This window comes from Pleurodeles waltl, chromosome 4_2, assembly GCF_031143425.1.
Source record: "Pleurodeles waltl isolate 20211129_DDA chromosome 4_2, aPleWal1.hap1.20221129, whole genome shotgun sequence".
NCBI lineage: Eukaryota > Metazoa > Chordata > Amphibia > Caudata > Salamandridae > Pleurodeles > Pleurodeles waltl.
In genome coordinates this window covers 1,015,665,763-1,015,692,411 of record NC_090443.1, presented here as the reverse complement: position 1 = coordinate 1,015,692,411, position 26,649 = coordinate 1,015,665,763, and the positions used below count along the sequence as shown (strand labels likewise).

The following is a 26,649-nucleotide window of genomic DNA, read 5'->3' as shown; positions in this document are numbered from 1 at the left end:
AAACACAAAACGTTGTTAAAATGTAAACATAGAATAGTAACATACATTGAAATTAGAATAAATGTATGGAGCAACGAAAGAAATACTTATCTTGACTGCGAGCAGCAAGAAAAGAGAGGGCTGCCTGCAGTCAGGATTGGTATATGTTACGTGATACAGTATACTGATTGGTTAATGTTAACAGTCTTATCTCCCATTGGTTGCTTGTTGCTCAAACCTCTGGGATTGGTGTTTTCCTCTTGGCTGCTATTAAAATAAAGCAGGAAAAGAAAGCATAATAGGAGCCTCTGGTCTTGTCATAAAATTCTTGTAATATAGCACAGTGAGCTGTGAAGGACAAGTGACTCCTACACATTGTAACCCTCACTGTATTATGCAACAATCATCGTGTACATTGATTTACATACTGCAGGATTTGTTGTCAAAGTACACGGCTGTGTGTAAAGGTGGTTGATGCCGAAATATTTTACACACTCCCCGAGCACCCCGTGTACATTGTGCAGCTGCCCTTTGAGTAGGTGAAATGATTTGCCCCAATCACACAAATTCTCAGTAAGGAACTGAATGAAAACAAGACAAGCGTGAGGGGGAGCCCAGAACAACCCCCCCCCCCCCTCTTCTGAGGCGGCCCACAGCTCAGATTGTGTTATAATTTACAACTAACAGTTTTTGCTCCGCCCTGCAGACTTGGACAAGTTCTATTCACAACCGTGTTCCCATATTCAGTTGTTGATCAGTCCTGGAGACCGAGGGAGTCTCTCTTCCCACCCACAAGACAGAAGTTTTTAGTGTCGGCTCCCAGCGCACTGTGCAGAGAGAGGGGCAGGTGGTGTCCTTTGTGACATGTGCAGCACCTGTGATCCTGGACAACTCAGGGGGTATCGGCCGCACACACTGCCAGACGGAAACCTGAAATCTGAAAAACATCAGGACTTTTACAAGGAGAAGTGCACACTGCAGGATACTGTGATTTCACTACTAACTAAACTACCGACATTCTATGGTGTAATGGTTAGCACTCTGGACTTTGAATCCAGCGATCCGAGTTCAAATCACGGTAGAACCTGTTGCAATTTTATTTATGTAACATACCTTACTAGACATGGAAATGATATATACATATACATTTGTAAATGATCTTATTGCGACTTTCTGTCATTCATATCTTCGTCTTTTTATTATTTTTTAAATTTCAGTCCAGTAATAATTAAAAGCGAGCTAATATATTTTGCAAAGTTTACATCATCTTGGCATGGCTTATCTTTTTTATTTGAATATATGAGTGATATCCATTAAAATTGTAGCGCAGAAGTATCATTCGTCACATATATTAATAATGGAGAAAAAGTCGAGATAAAGTTTTAGAAGTGTTTCCGCCCGGTTTCGAACCGGGGACCTTTCGCGTGTGAGGCGAACGTGATAACCACTACACTACGGAAACTACCATGACATGGCTGCTTGGGAGTTGCTCCATGATAATGGTATTGCTGAGATGTACCCCTATTTTGTTATTTCGATTTGTTCTAATTAGCCCTTCTCTGTCTATATTTACAGATTAAACGGACTCTATGATGATTCTCTTTCTGCCTATAGCAGCCTTGGATGGAGCATCCCTGCTTAATTTTCTTACAATAAATGAGCCTTTTTGTGTTAAACTGTTTTTAACTTGCTGGTCTCTCCGATGCGCCGCTCTTCAGTCTTTCATTACCCATTTTACAAACAGCCACAAAACAAACAGGAGTGTAAACTTCACAGAGGTGTTTCCACCCCTCCAGGGGGCCTGTCTCAGCATTAGTGGCTGTTCACGTGTCTCTTTAAAACCCCTCTTGGCCTCCCTCTTCTCCTTGCTTCAGGCAGACCTTTGGCTCTTACTGTTTTTGACACCAGAAAGCCCATAGACAGCAACTGGACAATATCATTTCCGGCTGTTGACGGGCTTTGTTCTCTGTGGAGTTAAACTTGTCACACACACTTCATGGCTCCCTAACACCTCCAGGCTGCTCTGTCCGGATCTGTTGTGTGCAGAGAGGATGGGCTGTCATTGGGGGGTCTCCAGGGGTTGCAGCTGCGACCCCTAGCTTCCCTCCTGTGCCCCCAGCACTGTGCTTGCGACCCCTGGGCTGAAAAGAAAGCAACATACTTGAAAAAACAAATATTTAGTGTTGAAAGTGGAGCAGACGACAGTGAAAAGCGTCTCTGTGACCCTAAAAACGTGAGGAGAGATGACATACAAGAAAGAGGGGGTGGGATAGAGAGGGGGTGAAGGGAAAGACCATGAGAGGAAAATAACTAAATGTTGAGCAGTAAGGAGGCGCTACAGAGAGACGCGTGATATCTTGTGAGACAAGACAGCTGTGTGAGTGTGTGTGAGGGAGACGGGGGGATTAAAGAGAGTCAGAGACAGGTGCCCGGTGTGAGAGGGATATAGACAGGTGTGAAAGGGAATGAGACAGGTGAGAGCGACAGGTGACAGACACATAGCGCCTGATTTAGGAAACGTGGCGCTGTATCCAATGCATTCAATGCAGCGCCACTTTTCTTGCGCCCCTTAGCGCCCCCTAACGCCACCATGTGTGCACCTTATTTAACATACAGCGCACCACGGCAGTAGTTAGAGAACTAGAGCCAAAAATGTTGACGTTAGTTTGGCGCTTTGCAGGATTAGTGTAAAAAATGTTGACGCTAATCCTGCAAAGCACATTGAGTCCCATTGTAAACAGTGGTGTGCCTCCTTTTAATGCCTGCTCTGTGCAGGTGTTAAAAATGCCGTTATAAATGGAAGAAATAGATCTTTTAGATTTCATGACACCATTTTTTTGGCTCCCTAACCAGGGAACACCCCACTTGCACACATTATGCCTGGCGCAGGTATAATGTGGCACAAGGGGTTACAAAGTGGTGCAATGCAGGCATTGCGCCAGTTTGTAAATATGGCGTGGGGAAAAGGCCTACCTTAGCTCTGTCTTAGCGTAAACAAAATGATGGTAAGGGGCGCTAATGTGGCGCATGCGGCTCTTAAATCTGCCCCACAGACAGGTGACAAAGAGCCAGACGAGAGTCAGCGAGAGGGAACCCTGGTGAGAGGAGATGACGGTGTGAGACCTGCGATAAAGGAAGAGACCGATGAGAAAGAGATAGCTGCGAGAGACAGGAAGAGATGCAAGTGACAGGTGTGAGAAAAGTAAAGTGCTACAGAGACAGCTTGGGATAAACAACAGAGAGGCGGAGGGAAGCAGGTGCATCTTGCCAGGAGGATGAAGCTCACAGATGGACAGTTCAGAGAAGTGGAGTGAGAAATAGGAATGTTGGCTATGGGGGAGAAAACCAACTCAAGCAACAACCACAGTCTTTGTCAGGGTGAACCACAAACATTCACAAAATTAACCCGTGCTTAACCCGCAAGTAGCTTGGCACAAGAGCAGTCAGGTTTAGATTAAAAGCAATGTGTAAAGTATTTATGCATAAAGAAAAACACAACACAAGGAAAATCCCACACCTATTTAGAAAAAAACAGACTAGATTTACATGAATTACTAGACAGCCAAAGAACAAAAATGTAATCATTAGAACTGGATATATGTAATTTCATAGATTTGAGGTAAATATAGTGCCTGAAATCACACAGCGCCACTCATGGTTATCTGGTCATGTGAGACTAGGTAAAAGAGAGAAGTACAGGCCAACAGCGATGGAGCGTGGGCTCGATACAGGGACCAGGTTAGTTCCAATGAAAAAGTTACTTTCTAAAGTCCAGAGCAAATAGTTCTATTCCTGGTGGAGTAGGTCACGAGGAGCAGGGAGAGCGTCGTGGATGGTTGTCGCTGCAGCACGAGGAGAAGCCTGGGCATTTAGGACAGTAGTTGCTGTAGCACAAAACTCCTGTTGGGTGTCATGGAGGGTCGTTTCTGGATCTTGGCACGCATGGACTTGTTAGCAAAGAGCCAAAAGAGGAGTGCTGTAGGAGGCTGGCCTGGCTTGTAGTGGGTACCAATGGTCCTTACACCTTGTGCCAGGTCCAGTTATCCCTTATTCGTAGAGCAGTAGTGTTCTAGCAGCTTAGGCTGGTAGAGGTAGCTATAGCAGAGCAGCTTAGGCTGAACTAGGAGACATGCAATGCTCCTACTATACCACTTATATCATATAGGTACTATATCATAAGAAAGACAGTACTCAGAGTTACTAAAAATAAAGGTACTTTATTTTAGTGACAATGTGCCAATAATATCTGAGAGGATATACTCCATCAGGAGGAAGTAAAATACACAAAATATACACAGAAAACTAAATCAGTTAAGTAACACAGTCAGAAAGTAGCTCAAACACTGTAGAATACAGTAGGATGCAATAGGCCTAGGGGCAACACAAACCATATACTAAGAAAGTGGAATGCGAACCATGAATGGACCCCTAGGCTAGTGTAGTGTGTAGAGGGTCGCTGGGAGTGTAAGAAAACACTAAGGGTGTCCAAGATACCGCACCCAAGACCCTGGAAAGTAGGAGTAAAGTACTACTATTTCTCCAGAAACAAACTAAAGTCGTGACAAAGGATTTTGCAAAGACCACAATAGACTGCAAAGCACTGAAGACGGATTCCTGGACCTGAGGACCTGCAAAGGAAGGGGACCAAGTCCAAGAGTCGCGAAACTGTCTGGGGGGGTAGGAACCCACTAAACCCCAGATGAAGGTGAAAAATGGCTGCCTCTGGATGGTGGAGGATGCAGAGTTGTTCCCTTGGCAAAATACCGTAAAAAAGCCGTGCTAGCTGCAAGAGTCGAGGTTAGAGAAAAAGGGTGCTGCCTGGGCCCAGGAAAGACCAGGATGTCGCCACTTGGGAGAGGAAACAGAGGGGGCCCTCAGCAACGTACAGAGTCCACGCACAAGAAGGTAGAACCCGCAAAAGTCCTTGAACATGGGTTCAAGAAGTCTGAACACAGCGGTCATCTCAACACTGCAAAAGGAGGTCCCACGACACCGGAGATCAACTCAGGGAGCTGAGCATCACAGGACAGAGTGCTGGGGACCTAGGCTCAGCTGTGCATGCAGGATTTCTAGGAAATGTGCACAGAAGCCCTTGTAGCTGCAGTTCACGCAGTGCACAGGATTACTGTCTGGAGAGGGGAGGAAAGGACTTACCTCCTCCAAATTTGGACAGTTGGACCACTGGACAGGCTGGGTCACTTGGGTCCACCACCTGTGTTCCAGGGGCCATGCTCATCAGGATGAGAGGGGTCCCAGAGTACCGGTGACGCTGAGATTTGGTGCCTGCTGAAGCAGGGGGAAGATTCAGTCGAACCACGGGAGATTTCTTCATGGCTTCCAGTGCAGGATGAAAGCAGGCAGCCCCCAAAGCATCCACCACCAGGAAACAATCGAGAAAGCCAACAGGATTAGGTGCTACAATGTCGCTGGTAGTCTTCTTGCTACTTTGTTGCAGTTTTGCAGGCGTCCTGGAGCAGTCAGCGGTCGATCCTTGGCAAAAGTCAAAGAGAGAGGTGCAGAGATACTCTGGTGAATTCTTGCAAGTCATTATCTAAGGAACATCCCACTGGAGAGACCTTAAATACCCCTCAGAGGAGGATTGGCCACCTAGTAAGTAAAGCAGCTATCAGGAGGTGTTTTTGACGTGACCTGCGGGCACTGGCCACCCAGAGGCCTCCAGAGTGCCCTCACACCTCTGGAAACAAGATGGCAGAGGTCTGAGACACACTGGAGGAGCTCTGGGTACCACCCCTGGGGTGGTGATGGACAGGGGAGTGGTCACTCCCCTTTCCTTTGTCCAGTTTCACGCCAGAGCAGGGTCTAGGGGTTCCCTAAACTGGTGTAAACTGGCTTATGCAAGGAGGGCACCATCTGTGCCCTTCAAAGCATTTCCAGTGGCTGGGAGAGGCAAACCCTCCCCAGCCTTTAACACCTAATTCCAAAGGGAGAGGGTGTAACACCCTCTCTAAGAGGAAATTCTTTGTTCTGTCTTCCTGGGACTGGGCTGCCCAGACTCCAGGAGGGCAGAACCCTGTCTGTGGAGTGGCAGCAGAGGTAGCTGCAGAGATAACCCCAGAGAGCTGGTTTGGCAGTACCCGGGGTCCATAGTGGAGCCCTGGGGATGCATGGAATTGTGTTCCCAATACCAGATTTGGCATGGGGGGACAATTCCATGATCTTAGACATGTTACATGGCCATGTTCGGAGTTACCATTGTGAAGCTACACATAGGTATTGACCTATATGTAGTGCACGCGTGTAATAGTGTCCCCGCACTCACAAAGTCCGGGGAATGGCCCTGAACTATGTGGGGGCACTTTTGCTAGTGCACGGGTGCCCTCACACTTAGTAACTTTGCACCTAACCTTCAGCAAGTGAAGGTTAGACATATAGGTGACTTATAAGTTACTTAAGTGCAGTGAAAATGGCTGTGAAATAACATGTGTGTTACTTCACTCAGGCTGCAGTGGCAGTCCTGTGTAAAGGTTTGTCTGAGCTCCCTATGGGTGGCAAAAGAAATGCTGCAGCTCATAGGGATCTCCTGGAACCCCAATACCCTGGGTACCAAGGTACCATATACTAGGGAATTATAAGGGTGTTCCAGTGTGCCAATTGAAATTGGTAAAAGTGGTCACTAGCCTATAGTGACAAATTTAAAGGCAGAGAGAACAAAAGCACTGAGGTTTTGGTTAGCAGAGCCTCAGTGACACAGTTAGTCACTACACAGGTATACACATTCAGGCCACAAACTATGAGCACTGGGGTCCTGGCTAGCAGGATCCCAGTGAGACAGGCAATCACAAACTGACATACATGTAACAATGGGGGTAACATGCCAGGCAAGATGGTACTTTCCTACAAGTGCACTGTGATGCCAGACAGGAGTCCTGGACCTGGGAGGTATCTCTTGGGGATCACTGACTCACTCTTGCAGAGGCCAGCAGGGTTCAAGCACTTCCAATTGCAGGGCCAGTTACAGGTCCAGGCAGCAGGCAGGTCAGCTGGGCAGATGCAGTAAGGCCTCTGGAGTATGGTATGTTCCAGTACCTCATAACAGGAAGTGTATTGGACTGGCTGCTGGCAACCAACCCAAGTGCTATCAATTGGTTACAAATCTATAAAGTCACTCAGTAAGGAGCAACACACACCCCTAGCTGACACAATTTTACTTTAATAAAACACTAGCATAACCACAAATATTGCCAATAATAGTCAAACAGGAGAATAACATTATATATATATATATATATATATATATATATATATATATATATACCCACACACACATAGAAATGGGGTCTCTAGTTTCCAGTCGGTTTGCACCCTGTCCAAGTAGGAACCCTCACTCTAGTGAGGATAGGGGAGATGCCTGCTCAGATAAGCCCTGCTCCCCCTCTTGGTAGCTTGGCACGAGCAGTCAGGCTTATCTCAGAAGCAATGTGTAAAGTATTTGCACAGAACACACAGTAATACAGTGAAAACACTACAAAAGAACCCCACACCAGTTTTACAAAAATAGGCAATATTTACCTATATAAAACAAGACCAAATACGATAAAAATCCACCATACGATAATAAATATATGATTTCTGCAAGATTTACTCTTTGAAGTCAATAGCTCCACCTGAGGCTATCACGGCGTCGTGATCAGCAAAACTAACAGTTCAGGCCAGCCACGGCATCGCGGGCAAGCTATGGTGTCGGGAAAGACCTGCAAACAGTACCTTTGGAACTGCAGGGCATTGTGATCCTCGAGGTGAGCGGCATCGCTGACGTTGCGGTGTCGGTTCCGGAGTCGGTGCAGGAGTCGTCAGGCCATTGAAGTCACCCGCCTTATGGATCGAACTCCGGGCTGATGAAGTCAGGAGATCTGGTGGGGATGCTGTGGTGCTACAGTACAATTTACCTAGGGAGCGCTTGCAGTTTAGCACTGGTCAGCAGTGGTTAAGTGCACAGAGACAATAAACCAGCAAAAACAGAGTCCAGTAAACCATAAAAACAGGTGATCAGAAGGCAAAAAGACAGGGGAGACACGCCAAAAAAGCTGCCAGATCGAACAATACATATATATATATATATACATATATATATATATACATTAGCAGAAATGATTATAGGTAGTTCATGAGCTGGCTCAATTCACTCATGATGCAGTAAATTAAAGGCACAATACTGACCAAAGTCCGTCACTCCCTACTGCGTGGCTGCTGCCGCTGTTGTGCCTGACAGAGCCTCTTGGCTCTGTGCTGGAGGCCCGCCTCCACCCGCAGGCATCCAGCTGAGCCTCATCCCTAGTGGCCATTTGTCTGTCTTGTTTGTCTGTCTTTTCTCTCTTTCCTCTTTTTCGCTGTTTTACTCCTTTTTCTGCTCTGTCTCTTTTTTGCACTTTTTGCGCTCTTCCCTTTCCTGGGCTTTCTGCTCCCTGCCGCTGCTGCCCCCGGCCCTGCCCCCCACCCTCGAAGCCCTTTTCCACCCTCCCACCTCCCGCCTCCCAGCTGACCAATCCCTTCCCCCTCCCTTCCCTAATTAAGGGTGGCGGCTGCGCAGTGAGGGGCGACTTCACTGACCTTTCTGGCCAGCGTCCGTCGCTCCCTCCTGCATTGCCACTGCTGTTGTTGCCGCTGTTGTGCCTGACAGAGCCGTCCAGCTCTATGTTCGAGGCCCACCTCCACCCGCAGGCACTCCCCTGCGCCTTATCACTGGTGGTCTAGTGGCCATCTGTGTCTGTCTGTTTTGTCTGTATTTTCTCTTTTTCCTCTTTTTTGCTGTTTTGCTGTTTTGCTGTTTTGCTGTTTTACTATTTTTTCTGCTGTAGGAAAGTCCTCCTTTTTGCCCTGGTCAACCCCACACTTTTTGGACAGGTACTGGTGGTTACTGACTCTTGGCTGTGCCCTGGGTACTGCTTACCAGTCCCAGGGCCAGTGCTCTGTGTAAAGTGGATATGCAAATTAGGCTAATTATAATTGGCTAAGTCAACCTACCTATAAGTCCCCAGTATATGGTAGGGTATGTAGGTGTAGGGACCCCAGCATAGGCACTGCACCAATAGGTGCACTGCTGAGGTGCCCAGTGTCATTTTAATGGCAGGCCTGCCTTGCTGGCTGCTTTTAAATTTAAGTTATATGCAAATTTGACTGTAGAATTAAAAGTAGTTCCAAAGTCTTAAACTACCTTATTTTTACATATAAGTCACCCCTAAGGTGTGCCCTATGTGCCCCTATGGCTGGGTGCCATATAACTATAAGCAGGGACCTTATAGAAATAGTTTTATAAGCCCTGGTGAGGTAAAAACAGCCAAACTCGTTTTTCCCTCATTGTAGTGAATAGCCTTCATAGGCTAGAATGGGGAGACTTTATTTTAATTTTAAAAGTCCCCTTAAGTGACAGATACAAAGAGTTTGGTATCAAATTAATTGTTATAATAAATCCCACAACTTCCAGTTGTGGGATTTAATATAACTTGTTCATGTAAAGAGTTTTAAACTTTACCTGAAAAGTTGCCAACTTCAGCCCTGCATTGTTTTTGCTGCTGTGCTCTGATTGGCCAGCCTCTAGCAGCCTGGCCAGGCTGCCTTGATGAGGTGTGAAGTGGACTGGCTTCACACAAAGAGATGTGCCTCTGGGAGGGGATCTCCCCTCAACAGATGGTGAGGTAGGAAGGGGGAGGGCTGCCAAACTGGTCTTCAAAAGCAGAGAAGGACATTTGGAGCAACCCAGCAACACCCCACACATCCTGCAACCCCAGACAACTAGGAGCCCCCTTGATTAGATTAGGAGAGGGCAGGAGAAGGGTGTGTTTAGGATTTTTAGCCACACCAGTGGGTGGGCTCAGACAGATGCAACCTCCAAAAATCACTTTCAGCCATGATGGATTTTTGAGGAATGTTGCCTCCTGGGATTTATTTTTGCCACACTTGCCAGGAAGTGGTCATCACAGGGGGAAGGACCCTGCACCTGATTGGAGAATCAGGACCCCCCCTGTTTTTCACCCAGGAGCAGGGATAAAACTGGCAGACCTGCACCCACACCTCAGATCCCCATCAGATTCCAACAAGGAAGAACCAAAGGAGAAGAAGGACGGCCCTGCTGGACCCCTGGCCTGCACCTGGACCCTGCTCTCTGAAGGACTGCACCAGATGCACACTTGGGCTTCACCACAAGAAGGACTTTGCCTGGCTTCAACTGGTTCAAGGAGGGACTCCCTGTTTGCTACAGGTGAAAAATTGCTAACCAGAGTCCCCTGTACCAACACCTGAAGAAATCAACCAGCTGACCACTGTCCAGTGGCCAAAAAGGAGTTTGCGCCAGGTGCATTCTGGGAGTTGTAGTCCACACCCCCAAGGATCATCGCAGAGCTTCTGGAACCTTGGGGTGAACTGTGGACCCCAAAAGAACCTTAAAGAAACATCTGGAAGAAGATCCAGAAGTTTGGAGAAGTTTGGAGAACTTTTGAAAAAAAGCTCCATAGAGGGACCGACCCGTCGCGGCAACTCTAGCCGGCTTGCCTCAACCGCAACCCGGCCTGATTTGCAGGTTCGTCCCGGTGAAGAAAATCTCCAAGAAAGAGACTAATTTCGATCGTAGAAAGTTGACCGTGACCTCCCAGCCAGCGTATCCGAGGAAGGCTCCAAGGACGTCGGATCAAGATCCAGGTTTACCCCGGTCAAAGGATTTTCACCTCGAAAAAAATTACTAAATCTGAAGGTAAACGTCTCCACTGAGGGCTCCTGCAACGCGTATCCGGAGAAGAGTTCCAAGAGGTCGGATTGGACTGGCAGGTTCGTCCTGCTAAAGAAAATCTTCAGAAAAACGACTAAGTACGAAGGTAAACTTTTGACTGAGGCCTCCCGCGGGCTGTAGCCGAGCCCGGCTCCATCGCGATCGGCCTTAAACATTGACTTTGCCCCGGTCGAGGTGTGACCAGATGACCAGATTGGCGCTTTCTGTTTCTAGGCGCTAGAAAACAATAATTCTTTAAAAATTCATATCTCAGGTTCCCCTTATCCGATTTTATTCGTTTTTGTGTCATTTTAAAGACAAACTTATAATCTATTTTGTATAAAGTGGATTTGGATTTTTAAACTGTTTCCTGTGTTTTATTTAACTACTGTTTTGTGATATTTGAATGCTTTACACTGTGTCTCCTAAGTTAAGCCTTGTTGCCCGTTGCCAAACTACCAAGGGTTGAGCTGGGTTTAATTTACTGAGACCTAACTGGACCTAAGTGGAGTTTAATGGCCTATTGCTAAGTGTAGGTACATACCTGCCCTTACCAATGACCCATTTTCCAACATCTGTTCTCTGTTTTTTTGCACTTTTTGCTTTTTTCCCTCTCCTGCACTTCCCACTCCCTGGTGCTGCTCCCTGCACGGCCCCGCCCTCAAGCACTTTTGCCAGGCTGACCAGTTCCTCTCTCCACCCTTCATAAGGGTTCCTACATGCCTGGACCCCCCTCACGATGGATGACACTCGCTCCATCATGAGCAGCATCCACTCCGGAGACCCCACTGACTCTTGCCTCCACTACATCCTCAAGAAGGCCAGTGCCTCAATCGCACCGAGCTCCTCAAGCAAGACCATCAACTGCTCCCTAGAGTCGGTAACCTTCCCCAAGGAGTGGAAGCACGCCGAGATCCGCCCGCTCTTGAAGAAACACACAGCCGCCCCAACGGATTTTAAGAACTAGCACCCCATCTCGCTGCTGCCTTTCCCAGCCAATGGTACTGAAAAAACAATCAACGCTTAGCTCTGACAACACATTCAAGACAACAGCATCTTGGACATCTCCCAATCAGGATTCGGAACTAATCACAGCACAAGACCGCCCTGCTCACCACAAAAGATTACATCAGCTCTCTCCTCGAACCACGGCAAAATAGCAGCCCACATCGCTGAAGACCTCTCGGCCACCTCCGATACAGTGTCCCACCGCGCCCTATGCGCCAGACACCACACAGCAGGAATACGTGGCAAGGCCTTTTGGTGGATACACTCCTTCCTGGCAGGCAGAACGCAGAGAGTCAGAATCCCGCCACACCTGTCAGAACCTACAGAGACCAGCTGTGGCGTACCCCAAGGATCCTTGTTGAGTCTCATGCTGTTCAACATCTACATGGCCCCATTCATCAGGAACTATGGACTGACATTGTCTCCTATGCTGATGAGACCCAGCTGACCATCTCTCTGACTGAAAACCCCACAACGGTCAAGAAGAACTTCCAAGACGGGAAGGAAACAATCATGACCTGGATGAAGGAGAGCTACCTTAAGCTAAACTCCTACAAGATGGAGATACTTATCCTGGCACCCTCCTACTCAGCCTTGGACGACTCCTAGTGGCCCACAACACATGGCAGCTCCCCCTCCCCTGCAGACCATGCACAAAATCTCGGCGTCATCCTCAACTCAGTGCTCACCATGACAAGACAGGTCAACTCTGTCGCCTCCACCTGTTTTCACACCCTCTGACTCCTACGGAAGATCTTCAGGTGGATCCCAAGTGACTGCCACAAAACCGTGACACACGCCCTGATCACAAGCAGCCTTGACTATGGCAACGCCCTCTATGCCGGAACGACGAAGAAGAAACTGAGCAAACTTCAACAAATCCAAAACTCCCCTGCCAGACTCGTCTTGAACATCCCCCGCCGAGAACACATCACAGGACACCTGAGAGATCTCCACTGGCTCCCCGTCGAGAGGAGGCTCAACTTCAAGCTCCTCGTACACACCTACAGGGCCCTCCACAACCTTGGACCCAGCTACCTCAACCACTGCATCACCTTTTACTACCCTGCCAGACCTCTCCGCTCCTCCCAGCAGTTGTTCCCCACCGCACCCGGCGTAAAGAAGTCCTCGGCTGGAGGGAGATCATTCACCTACTTTGCAGCAAAATGTTGGAACACCTTACCTCTCCACCTCAGACAGTCGCCATTGCTACCTCTATTCAAGAAGGACCTCAAGACCTGGATCTTCGACTGATCCCTGAGGACATACCCCACAGCGCCTTGAGACCCCACGGGTGAGTAGCACGCTCTAAAAAAGACTGATTGATTGATTGATTGATTGATTGATTGACAAAGGCAATTCTGTCATCTAGATTAACACGGGAGACATTAGCCTTTCACACTTGGATTGTATTGCTAAACCTAAGGGTACTATGATCACAGAATAGCATTTGAGTGCACAGTGCAATCACAATGAAATTAATCAAAATGCATGAGTCAAGAGAAGGCAGTACAGTCAGGCCCTTCACCCCACTTTGGACTTTACTTTCCACAACACCAGGAAGCCTGATCAACCTCTCTCTCCCGCTCCCTTTTGGTATCTATGGCGTAACCGGGGCAGCAGCCTACAGGGCGACGGCAGTTCTGTATGGCTCCTTCGGTGAGCTTCAGAGAAGTCGCCGCCACTTCCCTTTTTATATCCTAGAAACTGGCTTGAACAACATTCTGTTGCCTTCTCGCAGGTTCTTCTATTATCGGTGTTTATGACTCTATTCTTACTGTTTATGGTTTGCGCCATGGTGTGTTTTGCTCTTTCGTTTGCTCGCCCAGGGCTGTCCCCTTGGTCAGGTGGAGGAAGAATCTGCGTCCTCTGACCTGTTAGTCGGACAGGGTTCTGATGGGATGCTGTAAGCGTGCTCCTTGGTCAGGGACGTGGCCTATTTATCAAAAGCCTCTGTGTCGGAGCCCTTAATAATGTTAGGGCTGGGCTTGTCCAGTGCGATTCCCTTGCCACCCTCAAGTATCCCTAGAGCTGAGGTGTTGGACTTTTTTGCTTATGGAGGGTCATCCCCAATCTTTTTGCCTCCTGCCTCCTATTTTTTCTGACATGTTGCTGTTGGCTTTTGAACTCTGAACACTTTACCACTGCTAACCAGTGCTACAGTGCATATGCTCTCTGTGTAAAATTGTATGTAATTGGTTTATCTATGATTGGCATATTTGATTTACTAGTAAGTCCCTAGTAAAGGGCACTATAAGTGCCAGGGCCTGTAAATCTAATGCTACTAGTGGGCCTGCAGCACTGGTTGTGCCACCCACATAAGTAGCTCTGTAATCATGTCTCAGACCTGCCACTGCAGTGTCTGTGTGTGCAGTTTTAACTGTAAATTCGACTTGGCAAGTGTACACACTTGCCAGGCCTAAACCTTCCCTTTTCTTACATGTCAGGCACCCCTAAGGTAGGCCCTAGGTAGCCCCAAGGGCAGGGTGCATTGTATGGTTAAGGTAGGACATATAGTAATGTGGTATATATGTCCTGACAGTGAAATATTTCTAAATTTGTTTTTCACTGCCGCAAGGCCTGTCCCTCTCATAGGTTAACATGGGGGCTACCTTTAAATCTGATTAAAGTGTAGATTCCCTTTGGGAGCGGATGGACATGTGGAGTTTGGGGTCTCTGAGCTCCCAATTTAAAAATACATCTTTTAGTAAAGTTGATTTTGAGATTGTGTGTTTGAAAATGCCAGTTTTAGAAAGTGAGCATTTTCTTGCTTATACCATTTCTGTGACTCTGCCTGTTTGTGGAGTTTGACAGTTGGGCTGGTTGCACCACACACTAGACAGTGACACAAAAGGATCTGGGGTGTAGTCTGCATTTCCTGATGAGCCATCTGTGCTAGGAGGGAGGGGAGGAGTGGTCACTTACACCTGAAAGGGCTGTGCCTGTCCTCACACAATGCAGTCTCCGACCCTCTGGTGAGTGTCTGGGGCCTGGCCTGGGCAAGGCAGGATTTCACATTCAAAAGAGACTTTACTTTGAAGTAGGCCTACTTCAAAGGAGAAATTGGGTATAAGAAGGGCACCCAAAACCACAGACTTTAGAAACACTTCTGGAACCAAGAGCAACCTCTGCCTGGAGAAGAGCTGAATAGCTGAGGAAGAAGTGCTGCCCTGCCTGTGACTGTGCTTTGTGGAGCTATCCTGCAGTTGCTGCTTCTGCCAGAGTAAGAGGGCAAAGACTGGACTTTGTGTGCCTTCCATCTTGATAAGAAATCTCCAAGGGCTTGATCTAGGAGCTTACCTCCTGTTGTTTGAAGTCTCAGGGACAGCAAAGACTTCTATCTGCCAGCACCTGGAATCTCTGGAGAGACTCCTACTCTGCCCTGTGGTGCCCATCCAGTTCCTGGGACACTGAAAGGAGAAGCTGGCAGCCTAAAGACAAGGAAATCCACGCAGAGAGCGCCGTGCGGGGAAAAGATTGACGCGACTCTGATTTGCGGCTGAAAAAACGACGCGCCACCGGCTCCGCAGCTGAGAAACGATGCTCGCAGGAAACGCGACGGAAGAATCGACTCACGGAGCAGGAGAAACGACGCGTAGCATCGCTGACGGAGGCTGGGAGATCACAACCTGCGCTGCGGGGTTTTCGGATCATCGTGCGGCTGGATTTCCGACTCACACCCGCCCGTGCAGGGTTATTTTTGACGCACACCCGCCCGTGCGGGGTTGTTTTTGACGCGCACCAGGTACAATTTCACGCTAGCAGCGCTAGTTTGTGTTTAAAACTACTTAATTACTCTTTTTGCATTTTTATTGATAACTTGACTTGTGTGTGGTGGATTTTTGTTGTTTTGGTCTTGTTTTGTTTAGATAAATATTTCCTATTTTTCTAAACTGGTGTTGTATCATTTTGTAGTGTTTTCATTGAGTTACTGTGTGTGTTGGTACAAATACTTTACACCTAGCACTCTGAAGTCAAGCCTACTGCTCTGCCAAGCTACCAAGGGGGTAAGCAGGGGTTAGCTGAGGGTGATTCTCTTTTACCCTGACTAGAGTGACTAGAGTGAGGGTCCTTGCTTGAACAGGGGTAACCTGACTATCAACCAAAGACCCCATTTCTAACATGAGGGTATCCAGCCTTGTTGCTGTGCAAAGCCACATAAGTGACGTTTCAGACGCCCAGTGGCCCTCACTAGCGCTTCATTAACCATATGCCTCACTTCTATGTCCAGTGCATGCACCAGATTTTGCTTCAAAGATCCTATGGGATCATCATAGACATAGCCCTCTCTGTCTTCCTCATGCATCATGTCTGCTATGCAGTATCAGAGGGTTAACATATTATTGTGCCCAAGCAGTAGACAATAATAATAGTGACTCCAGGTGAGGCAGTCAGGGGAAGTAAGTGCTCATTATACCCTTAAACAGTTCAAAATACTGGCAGGATGGAGTAATCATTGTTTAAAAGTAAAGGGAGGATCAGTTCATCATTCTGGCCGGAGCCTTTGCCCAAGTGTCACTAGAAGCTTGTTTTTGATGGGTTGAGGGAAGAGATTGATAAGGCGTCTCTCCTCGCCTTCAAATTGCCCGCACTTGTGAAAACAGCAAAATGGCAGGGTCCGCATGCACGCTGATTCCCCTTCTAAAACAATAGAAAGGGGACACTGTGGCCGAAAGTAGCGTCATCCCTGCTCCCTTTCTCCCACTCCACAAGGACTGAAGTGTGGGCGGCACGCCGCCCCGCTGGGAGGATCAGCGCTGCAGAGTAAAACACTGTAACGAGCCCCTTTCCGACACGTGGTGTAATCGAGCGCTTGGGAAGCGGTGTCAGCAGAATCAGCGAGTATAAAGTCTTGGTAAAAACACAATCGTTTGCGTAGCCTGTCATCGAACCAAGAAAGCACCTGAAGCACCTGCACATGTCAGAAATCAAAGTGTCATACAATTCTCTTACAGAAATCAATCAATCAGTGAATTTGTAAAGTGCATTACTCACCCGTGAGGGTCTCAAGGTGCTGGGGGGAGGGGGGTGCTGCTATACCTCATATGCAAAAATCGTAGGAGTGTATTTAACTGCCTGCAAAGCAGCACAGAAAGAGGGAGTGGAATTGCAGTAGGTTGGATATATAGGGCTACGACTCTATTGTTGGACATGTGATTATGGGGTGTTCATGGGCTATGTAGTGTTTGGAAACAAGTTTGTTTGATTGGCTGCTAAAAAATAATGAGTGAAGAAAGATAAGCATAATCAGAGCCTCTGGTCCTGACTCAGACTCACTCCAACTCCTTAGTGAAACCCCATAATCCATGGCCCTTTCTGACTCTTGACTCATCGCTCGGAGACCCAGCCAGCAAGGTGTGAGACTAGAGCTCATGCACCACCCTGCATGTTTCAATTCAGTCTGCCACTGATTCTCTGTTTGACCTAAGGAAAGCCATTCACTACCCTGTGTATCCCCCTCTGACGATAGCCCACTGACCTACAAGATGTGCCTGATTCAGCCTCTTTAGGGTAAGGTGAGCAGTGTCCAGTCACAGTGGTGGCCGCCACAAATCTCAAAGGGGGAAGAGGGTGGAGAGGCGGAAACAATAAAATAAAAAATAAAATAAAAAAAAACCTACCTGTCCGCCACAGGCCGCCTCACTGCTTACCTGATTGTGTTGATGTCCCAGCAGACTCTGGTACACCAGCACAGGCTCCTCGTGCAATCCTGGTGCTGCTCTCATGCTATATTTAGCATGAGAGCAGTGTCAGGATTGGTCTGAGCTACTTAGTCTGCTGCTCAGTCAGGGCACTGGAGCCTGTGCTGTTTCTCCAACCTGGCTGTGCAACACAGCTGGGTTGCAGAAACCTAAGTGTGCATGTCAGTTTGGCTAGCCCAAGACGGACGGCCAAACTGACATGCGTACTCACTCCACTCCTCCTCCTTCCACCCATGGCCCAGCCCCGTTCCTCCCTTCACATGCTGGCTCAGCCAGCAGCTGAAAAATAAAACGATAATCAAATATTGTTTTATTTTTCAACTGCTGGCTCTGAGCCAGTGGGGGAATGTCCCTTCACCATTGTGGAGTAGCTGCTCCTGTCCACTCACTACCACTCACTCCCCTGCTTGTGCTGCTCCTCTCTGAGTCACTGACTATGTGACTGAAGAAACCCACTCATTATGACCCACAACTTTCAAAGATCCCCGGTCACCACTGTGGCACCCCTTGAAAATCTGATCCCATTCAATACCCCCATTCTGTGAGCCCCACACAAGCCCCGCCCCTAACCCCACTCTAAACCCGGCCCATCGCCCTGACTACTCAGTTGAGTGAGTACCTGCACTTCTTTTTTCTCAGTTAAAGCGCTGACTACAAGTATCCCTCCTTCACCTTTTGTGAATCTCATTTAATTTTTTTTAAAGCGCATTTGATGTTATTCACGTTGTTTGCCTCGTTTTCGAATTCATCCTCGTATTTTGTTTAAAAACGAGGAAGCTCAAGAGTTTTATTTGAAAATAAGAAGTGGTCCCAAGAGGTAACAGCCCGATTGACCCAGATCAAGCATTTCCTTATTGTGTTGATTCGGATCACATATTTCATTACTGTGCGCACAAACTGTTCTTCTATTGTGAATAAAATGTGTTTATGTGAACCCCATGCAGGCTGGGTTATTAGAAGGGAGTCTGACCTGAAACATCCCGCGTATGATTCAAATTCTATGTCAGGACCGGAGGCGAGGATTATGCATATCTTTCTTCACTTTTTATTCAAACAGCAAGTTCAAAGTTAAACAAAAGAAACAAAAAACGGCAATGAGCTCCACGAGACTGCTACCATGGAAACCATCGTCCAATGAGGGTCCAGTGTTGCCAGCAGTATATATATCCACAAGCCTGTCAATCTTCCTCTTTCTTCACTGCTCAGGACAAGATAAGTGCCTTTCTGCCTCTGAGCGTTATTTGAATTACGCGCTTTATTATTAACGCGTTACTGCTTGCGCACATTCTGACTTGTTGACTTTCCCTGTTAACAGTGTTTATTTTGACGCGTTTCCTCAGCGCAACAGGCTTCTGCCCGAGCGCTTTTTCCCTCAGGAGAGGCGTTGTGCCCTCTAGAGGGCGCGCGTTTCGCATTCCTGAAATATTTATATTCGCGTGTTCAGCGCTCCAGACGCCTCGGCGCTCAACACGCGTTTTTTCTCAGTTTTGAGGACAAAATTAAGCCTAGGCTTTCCCCATCCAGCGGACTCCGTTTTTTACGGTAGTTGTTAACCTCATTTGGGAAGACTCTTCATTTTCAATACTTTTAAAGCCTTTGGCTGCTGGCAGAATTGGATAGGGGGTTCTTACCCTTTGTACATTTTCTGGGTGTTTTTTCTGTCAAATCCTATGAGTCACAAGATGCAGTCCAGTCAGGACAATGAATCTATCGCCAATATGTCCCTAGGTGAGGGCCCATCTCACCGTTCCCTTCCCCCAGGAATGGATATGTTGTTTTATCAGGCCATTTCTCAAGCCCTCGCTCCTCTTAGAGATAGCGTAGCGCAGCTCATGGAACAAGTTTCCAAAGGGACGGGCATGTTTGGCGCGACGGGGATGGAAGGTATATCCTCTTCGGTCCCCAGGAAATCGCGCAAGCGCGACGTGGGGCACCTTGAAGACGTTTTGCTTTTATCTGGCGCCTTCAGTAAGAGTGCGCGCGCGCAAAAGCGCATACCCTCCCGGGAGGGTTATTTACCCGGCGTAATGGGTGAAAAGCTTCACCACAAATTGGACCTTGATACTGGGTCTCAGAGAGGCATCACTGGTGACTCATATGGGGACTCCTCCTCTGTGGCGTCCTGGAGCTTCTTTGCAGGAAACTTTTGGTTCAGAGGATTCTGAATCAGACATGTTTGAACCAGAAGGAAATTATCATCCTCGTTCTTCGGAATGGATACCAGACCACAAGGTGGCGTACGTGGAGTACGTGGCAGCAAAAATTAGACAACCTCTTGATAAAGAGGTGCGCTCCCGATTGAAAGCGGAATGCCCACGTCCAACATTAATGGACAAGGTAGCAGCCACGCCGGATATCGATCCGAAGTTGTGTACCTTTTTTTCCAAGTACATGAAGGACCCTAAGAAGGGTATAGATAGATCCTGAAGGACGTGCCAGGACAAACTCCTGGATGTGTTAGGGCCCCTTACTCAAATAATTCAACTGGCAGAACGTGCCAAACAGTCAAACTCACCCCTTCCAACTGACGTTGTAGCGGGGTGGGCCCAGAGAGCTGTATGTCTCCTGGGCAACGCAAACTGTGCCATCTCTGCTGAAAGGCGCAGATCATTGCTTATAAAAATTTACCCTAAGTTGGGGGAACTTTCCAACTCGGAGGCAGGGGCTATTGCCCAAGGCAACTTATTTGGTGATCCTTTTGTGAAGGAATTGGGAACATTTGTGGCCACCTTTTCAGCACTTGACAAAGCACAGACGTCTATTAAAAAGATCTTTCCAAATAAGGTTTTTGGAGGGGCCGGACGAGGTAGGGGTCGCTCTTCCAGCCGCCATTTCCAACAAGGCCCCGCTTCATACAGAAACAACGGTTGGCGTGATGGTCGCCAGGGAACCTTCTACCCCCAACAGAGGCAGAGGAAAAGGCAGAGCGAATAGACTCGCCCGGGGAGCAAGTAATGCCCCAGGAGGACCCTCGAGTAAGGCTTACCCCTTTTTCCCCTCAAAAATTTGGAGGGAGGTTACGTTTATTCAAGGCCGCTTGGAAACGTATCACCTCCGATGCTTGGGTGCTACAAACAGTCTCCGGTTTTCAAATAGAATTTTGGGGAACCCCAACCCAGGACTCTCTACCCATTCCTTTAGTTTTTTCAATGGCAGAATCCAATCTCAGACATACAGAGGTTCAGGATCTCCTCCAAAAAGAAGCCATATGTGTCACGTCCTTGCATCCCAGAGGCTTCTTAAGCAACATCTTCCTTGTGGAGAAAAAGGACAAAGGGTTTCTCCCGGTCATCAATCTCCGGTCCTTCAACGAATGGGTAACATACAGGCATTTCAAAATGGAGGGCATTCACTTACTCCGGGATCTCCTACTGAAAGAGGACTGGATGGTCTGCCTGGACCTCAAGGATGCTTATCTCACAGTCCCGATCTTTCCGCCTCACCGCAGGTTCCTACAATTTCAGTGGAGGGATCAGGTGTTCGAGTTCACCTCTCCCCCATTCGGTCTGTCATCGGCACCATGGTGCTTTACCAAACTCCTCAAACCTGTAGTGGAGGTTCTCCGGTCGCAGGGAATTCATCTTATCATTTATCTGGACGACATCCTTCTTATGGATCAATCCAGATCTCAGCTTATCTCCAATATGAACACAACTATTGTGCTTCTGCAGAATCTAGGTTTTGTGATCAACCAACAGAAGTCAGATCGCCTCCCTTCCCAAACCATGATTTTTCTGGGGTTCCTTATAGACTCCCGGTCAGCATCCCTCAGTCTACCCAGTCCGAAGATCTCCAAGATCAAGAAGGAATTAAAGAAGGTCCTAAGACGCAACAGGATTTCGTTGCGCCAGTTGGCCAGGATAGTGGGTCTGCTTTCATCATCGATTCAGGCCATCTTTCCGGGGCCCCTCCACTACAGGGCCCTTCAACGTCTCAAGGCCTATCACCTTCGACGCGGGGTCACATACTCCGAGTTAATCTCCCTCTCTCTGGAGGCGAAGACGGAGTTACATTGGTGGCTGGACCACATGGAGGCATGGAATGGCAGAGCCATCTTCGGAGCCTCCCCAGACCTAGTGATAGAGTCGGATGCCAGTCGCCATAGTTGGGGTGCGCGTTGCGGGAACCTCTCATTCAGGGGACGCTAGACCCCTCGGGAGCTTGATATGCACATCAATTGCCTGGAACTTCTTGCAGGCTTTTTTGCGATCAAGTCCCTAACACGGGACAGAATTTCGTGTGTTGTTCTCCTACGCATGGACAATGTCTCAGCTGTTCAATACATAAACCGCCTGGGGGGGACACGTTCGAAGGCTCTAGCGGATCTAGCGAAAGATTTTTGGCACTTTTGCCTTCAACATCAGATATCTGTCACGGCGGAGTATCTCCCGGGGGATCAGAACGTTGTAGTGGATTGGAGTTCCCGTTTCCTAACGGACTCCAGCGATTGGCAACTAGACCACTTGATTTTTCAGTCAATAATGAATCGATGGGGTCCTTGCTCAGTGGACCTGTTCGCATCCAGATGGAATGCCCACTTGCCTCTGTATTTCAGCTGGCGCCCGGATCCGGAAGCCTCAGCAGTGGATGCATTTCTCCAAAACTGGGAACCGCATCTGGGATACGCATTCCCCCCGTTTCTCCTTATCCCGAGGGTTTCGGCTCAGGTTCGCCGCCAGAGAGCGACAGTGGTTCTGATAACCCCGCTTTGGAGATCCCAGGCGTGGTTTCCAACTCTTCTGGAGCTCTCATGCGAAGCTCCAATCCGCATTCCGTTCTTCCCCTCAATTCTACGAGATCCAGCAGGTGTATTCCATCCCCTGGTTCTCCAAGGCCACTTATCTCTGGTGGCGTGGAAGATTTCAGGTATCGCTGGCAAGATTGCCGACTTTCACAAGAAGCTACGAAGTTCATTGCACAAGCCTGGGCACCTGGGACAGGTAAGCGGTATAGGTCCGCATGGAATAGGTGGTCTCGCTGGTGTATGGACAAACATTTCGATCCCATGGGGGCCCGCGTTACCGACATCATTAATTTTCTTGCAGAACTAGCGGAGTCAGGTTTGGCTTACTGTACGATAAACTCTTTTAGATCAGCCATCTCAGCAGGTCATCCTCCTCTTGATAATCAACCGATCAGGGAACATCCTTGGATATGTAAACTCCTTAAAGGTATTAGACTTTCTAGGCCTCCGCAACCTAGATATTCAGAGCTCTGGGATGTCAATCTAGTTCTTAATTTATTATCCTCGTGGCAGGATAATCAATACCTGTCTAGGAAAGAGTTGTCAGCAAAACTGGACATTCTTTTATGCCTCATTTCATGTAAAAGGGTATCGGATATACGGGCTTTAGATATCTCTGCTAGAGTTTTTTCTCCAGAAGGAGTAACTTTTATGATCTCTAGGAGAACTAAAAATAATACAAGGTTGCTGCACCAACTTATGGTGAAAAACTTTCAAAACTCTATTAAAATTCGTGCTAATGACTGCATTTACCATGATGCCTTGGGGTCACAAATGCTGGAATGGAATAAAGGGTGCTCCCTGTTTTGACTGTTGTAATTAAGGCTCCCGTGAGCCTCTGAGCTGCCGAGCTCGAGTGAAGCACCTGTGCGCCTTCTTGAGTGGTACTTAAACCTGTGAATACCTTCAAGGCGGCATTTCAAGCAACCCCGCCAGCTACACGTTGCTCTTCGCTGATGACGGCCAAATAGCCAGAAACACGTGTCCGAAAAAACAGCACTTGCCGCACCAACTTATGGTGAAAAACTTTCAAAACTCTATTAAAATTCATGCTAATGACTGCATTTACCATGATGCCTTGGGGTCACAAATGCTGGAATGGAAGACAGGGTGCTCCCCGTTTTGACTCTTGAAGGTCGGTATCTTACCCCGCTTTCCCTAGCGTTCCTAAGTTATGTGTATTACGTTGCCTCAAAACCTACGAGGACGTAACAATGGAACTTAGACCTCCGGGGGAGAATCAACTTCTAATCTCATTAAAGAAGCCTTTTAAGGCAGTCTCATCCTCCTCCATCGCCAGGTGGGTTAGATGGATTTTAGCGGAAGCAGGTGTCAACGTACAGGTGTTCGGTGCACACTCCACTCGGTGTGCCATGGCCTCAAAAGCCATCCAAGTTGGGGGTCGACTGGAAGATATTATGAGTGTAGCAGATTGGTCTTCAGAATCTACTTTTAAAAAGTTTTATTTTAAACCGATACACGATGCAGCCTCTCTAGTGGTAAGTAAGCTTTGAACTTGCATAATCCTGGCCCCCGGTCCTGACATAGAATGCGAAATTTCCTAGCTATCGTGAAGGAAAGTTTCAATTGTATTAAGGACACGGAGGCGAGTATTATCCCACCCAACACTGGACACGTGTTTTTCCCACCCGAACTTCACGTCTCCTCGTACTGAGGTGGTATATATATATATATTTTTTTTTTTTTTACATAGATACTTAATTGTATGCTTTCTTTAACGAGTTTAATAGTTAGATTTTTCTGCATTAGTTCTTGACTTGTATTCTTTCTGCAATAGCTAAGATCTTATGGACATACGGGCTATTTGTTGCTCGATATTTATCATCATTGGTCAGTATACTTTAACCTCTCATATCTACCCATAGGATCAGAGACAACGGCCTCTTGAGACATCTACAATTCCTTTCGCAGCGAAGTCGAGGAAGATTGACAGGCTCGTGGATATATATACTGCCGGCAACACTGGACCCTCATTGGACGATGGTTTCCATGGTGGCAGTCTCATGGAGCTCATTGCCGTTTTTTGTTTCTTTTGTTTAACTTTGAACTTGCTGTTTGAATAAAAAGTGAAGAAAGATATGAAGAATCCTCGCCTCCGTGTCCTTAATAGAATTGAAACTTTCCTTCACGATAGCTAGGAAATTTCGCAGTCTCCCTTAGTTTCAGCGTAAAATAAAGTTTAAAGTGAAACAAAAGACGTTGTGTCCGTGCAGGCCAAGCTCTGATGCAGGCGACTTCTGCCTGTTCTTTAAATCTTAAAATATCCTGTTGTTTCCACTCTCTTCCCATTAAACTTTTCCATGCGTCAGTACAAATTAATTGGGGGTTAAAGTCCCTCGTTTGTTTTGTACATCTGTCTCTTAGTTGTTCCAGAACGTTGTAATTTCATTGTTAAAAATTGAATTTAATGCTAAAAAACATAGGTCGTCCTAAAAGGAAAAATTTTTTCATCTCCCCGTCGGGGAATTGAACCCCGGTCTCCCGCGTGACAGGCGGGGATACTGACCACCATACTAACGAGGAACTGATGACTCCCAGGTACCTGATCTCCTACTGATTGTTCTCCGTGTCCCCTGCAGGGGGCGCTGCACCCCCAGAAATGCCACTGGTGACCCCGTCTGTGCAAGGAAGGAGCCGGTCTCTTTGTATCAGTGATTTACAGCTTCCTCTGCACAGACTCCTCCTTTTCTCTCTCTGACAATCCCTGGGATCAGCGGCTGCACCTCCGTCCATTTCTGCTCTGGCTAAATTCACTTCTTGGTGCCATCTGAGAAAAATGTGGGACACAAAAAGAATTGTCAAGCTCTAGTGTCGTTGCTTCAAAACATGGCGTATTTTAATTTCAGAATGTGAAATGAAATATGAAGAGCAAAGAAGAAAAAGTCCTTCGAGCCGGATTTGAACCAGCGACCTAAGGATATCAGCTTCACCACTACAGTCCTCCGCTCTACCAACTGAGCTATCGAAGGGACGGAAGCATCATGTGACTGCAGCCTTCAGGTTATGTACCTGCAAGCAGTGGGGCCCATCGTGACCGTGTGTATGTTTATTGGGGATTTAAACAACTAGGTCACATATCAAGCTGTGCCTTGAGGGTGGATGGTGTTTATTTTCAGATGCCTATCTCATTCTCCAACAGCACAAACCTACAATCAGCATCATTTCATCTACCACCTGAGTACTTTTTGGAAACTCATCGCACAATAACTACAAAGGGTGACTCGGCATTTTAATTGGCAAGGCGTGCTTTTCCTCTTCATTTGCGTACTCTGGAAAACACATGCCGCTTTAGCAATGCACATTTTCACTGCTTTTCTAATATCTCAATATTTCAGCAGCAAGCATGGGGGAGGGCTTTCTGTTGAAGTCAGTCATACAGCCATTGTCTTTCCATCTTGATTACCTTTACTTAGAATTCAATAAAATAAATGTGTCTTGTCGCAGACACACAAAGTGATTTCTCAGCATTCTCAATGGTTTATTAAAAATAACAGGAACTAACTTTCTTGAGAAAAGTACAGCTCAGGAAATAAAATGGCAAAATCATCACAACAAGTATGTCGGCCAATGAACTCAGCTGGAATGCTGAAAGTTGTGTAGATTCTTAAACTTTGGAAAGCTTGGCGCTCAGTGTAAGAATGATAGGGAGTGTGCGGTGAGGATGCAGGCATGTTGCCCCCCCTGTGATTGGTGAAGGCATGAACAATGACAACATTAACACTTACCAGTTTTATATAAAAAACATTGCTCTAGTGCAAGGGTGCCCAACATAAGTCCAGTAGAGTCGGATCCATGCCGGATTTGCAGGATATCCACAAGATATATATGAATGCCAGAAATGAACAACAGTTACATACTAAGCTCGTCAGAGGTCACCTTGAAAACCTGGCATGGACGACCCCGCCTCCCACTGCAATGGAAACCATTCTCTAACACACAGGATGGGGGAGTGATACTGCTTCCTACCTGGCCTCGTGCAGGAAGGAAGCCAGGGAGAGTGTCTGTTAAACTCACTACAAACAGTGGCAACTTGGAACGATTTCACATTTAAGGCTGCACCCAACATTGTCTGCAGCTTGCCAGGCTGTGAGCAGGCCCAGGGTTTGCACAGACTTGAACAGATCCAGCTCTGCTTAAGAGGCTCAGCACTGGTTCTGTAAAGTGTCCATCCCTGGCCAGCCACAGTGCACGTGAGGAGCTGCTCATCCGGTTCTGTGCTCTTGTGCAACAAAAGGAAAGTAAAGTGACCTGATTTCTAAAGTGTTTGCTATTTCCATATGTCACCTTCATAGCACCGTAAATAACAAGTATTCATATCAGCCACTTTATATACCTTGTGAGGAAAAAGTGTTGAGCGCACTCGGTTTGGATTTAAGAATGTGACCTGTAAGTTATGCTCAGGTACCAGCAGGGGCACTTTACTAGTGAGCCAACTTGGAGGCCGCCCATGACTGACTCTGCCCCAGCCCACCCCA

At 47.4% G+C, this 26,649-nt stretch overlaps 3 non-coding genes across 3 annotated transcripts; all 3 read right to left on the bottom strand.

Moving 5' to 3' along the window:
* Window positions 1-1,368: 1,368 nt before the first annotated feature.
* On the bottom strand, window positions 1,369-1,441 carry TRNAV-CAC (transfer RNA valine (anticodon CAC)). The gene has a single exon. It is a non-coding gene; the product is annotated as a tRNA-Val (tRNA).
* A 23,184-nt stretch (window positions 1,442-24,625) lies between these two features.
* On the bottom strand, window positions 24,626-24,697 carry TRNAD-GUC (transfer RNA aspartic acid (anticodon GUC)). The gene has a single exon. It is a non-coding gene; the product is annotated as a tRNA-Asp (tRNA).
* Window positions 24,698-25,057: 360 nt separating this feature from the next.
* TRNAY-GUA (transfer RNA tyrosine (anticodon GUA)) lies at window positions 25,058-25,143 on the bottom strand. Its single transcript is given in 2 exon segments — window positions 25,058-25,093; window positions 25,107-25,143. It is a non-coding gene; the product is annotated as a tRNA-Tyr (tRNA).
* Between the last annotated feature and the right edge of the window lie 1,506 nt (window positions 25,144-26,649).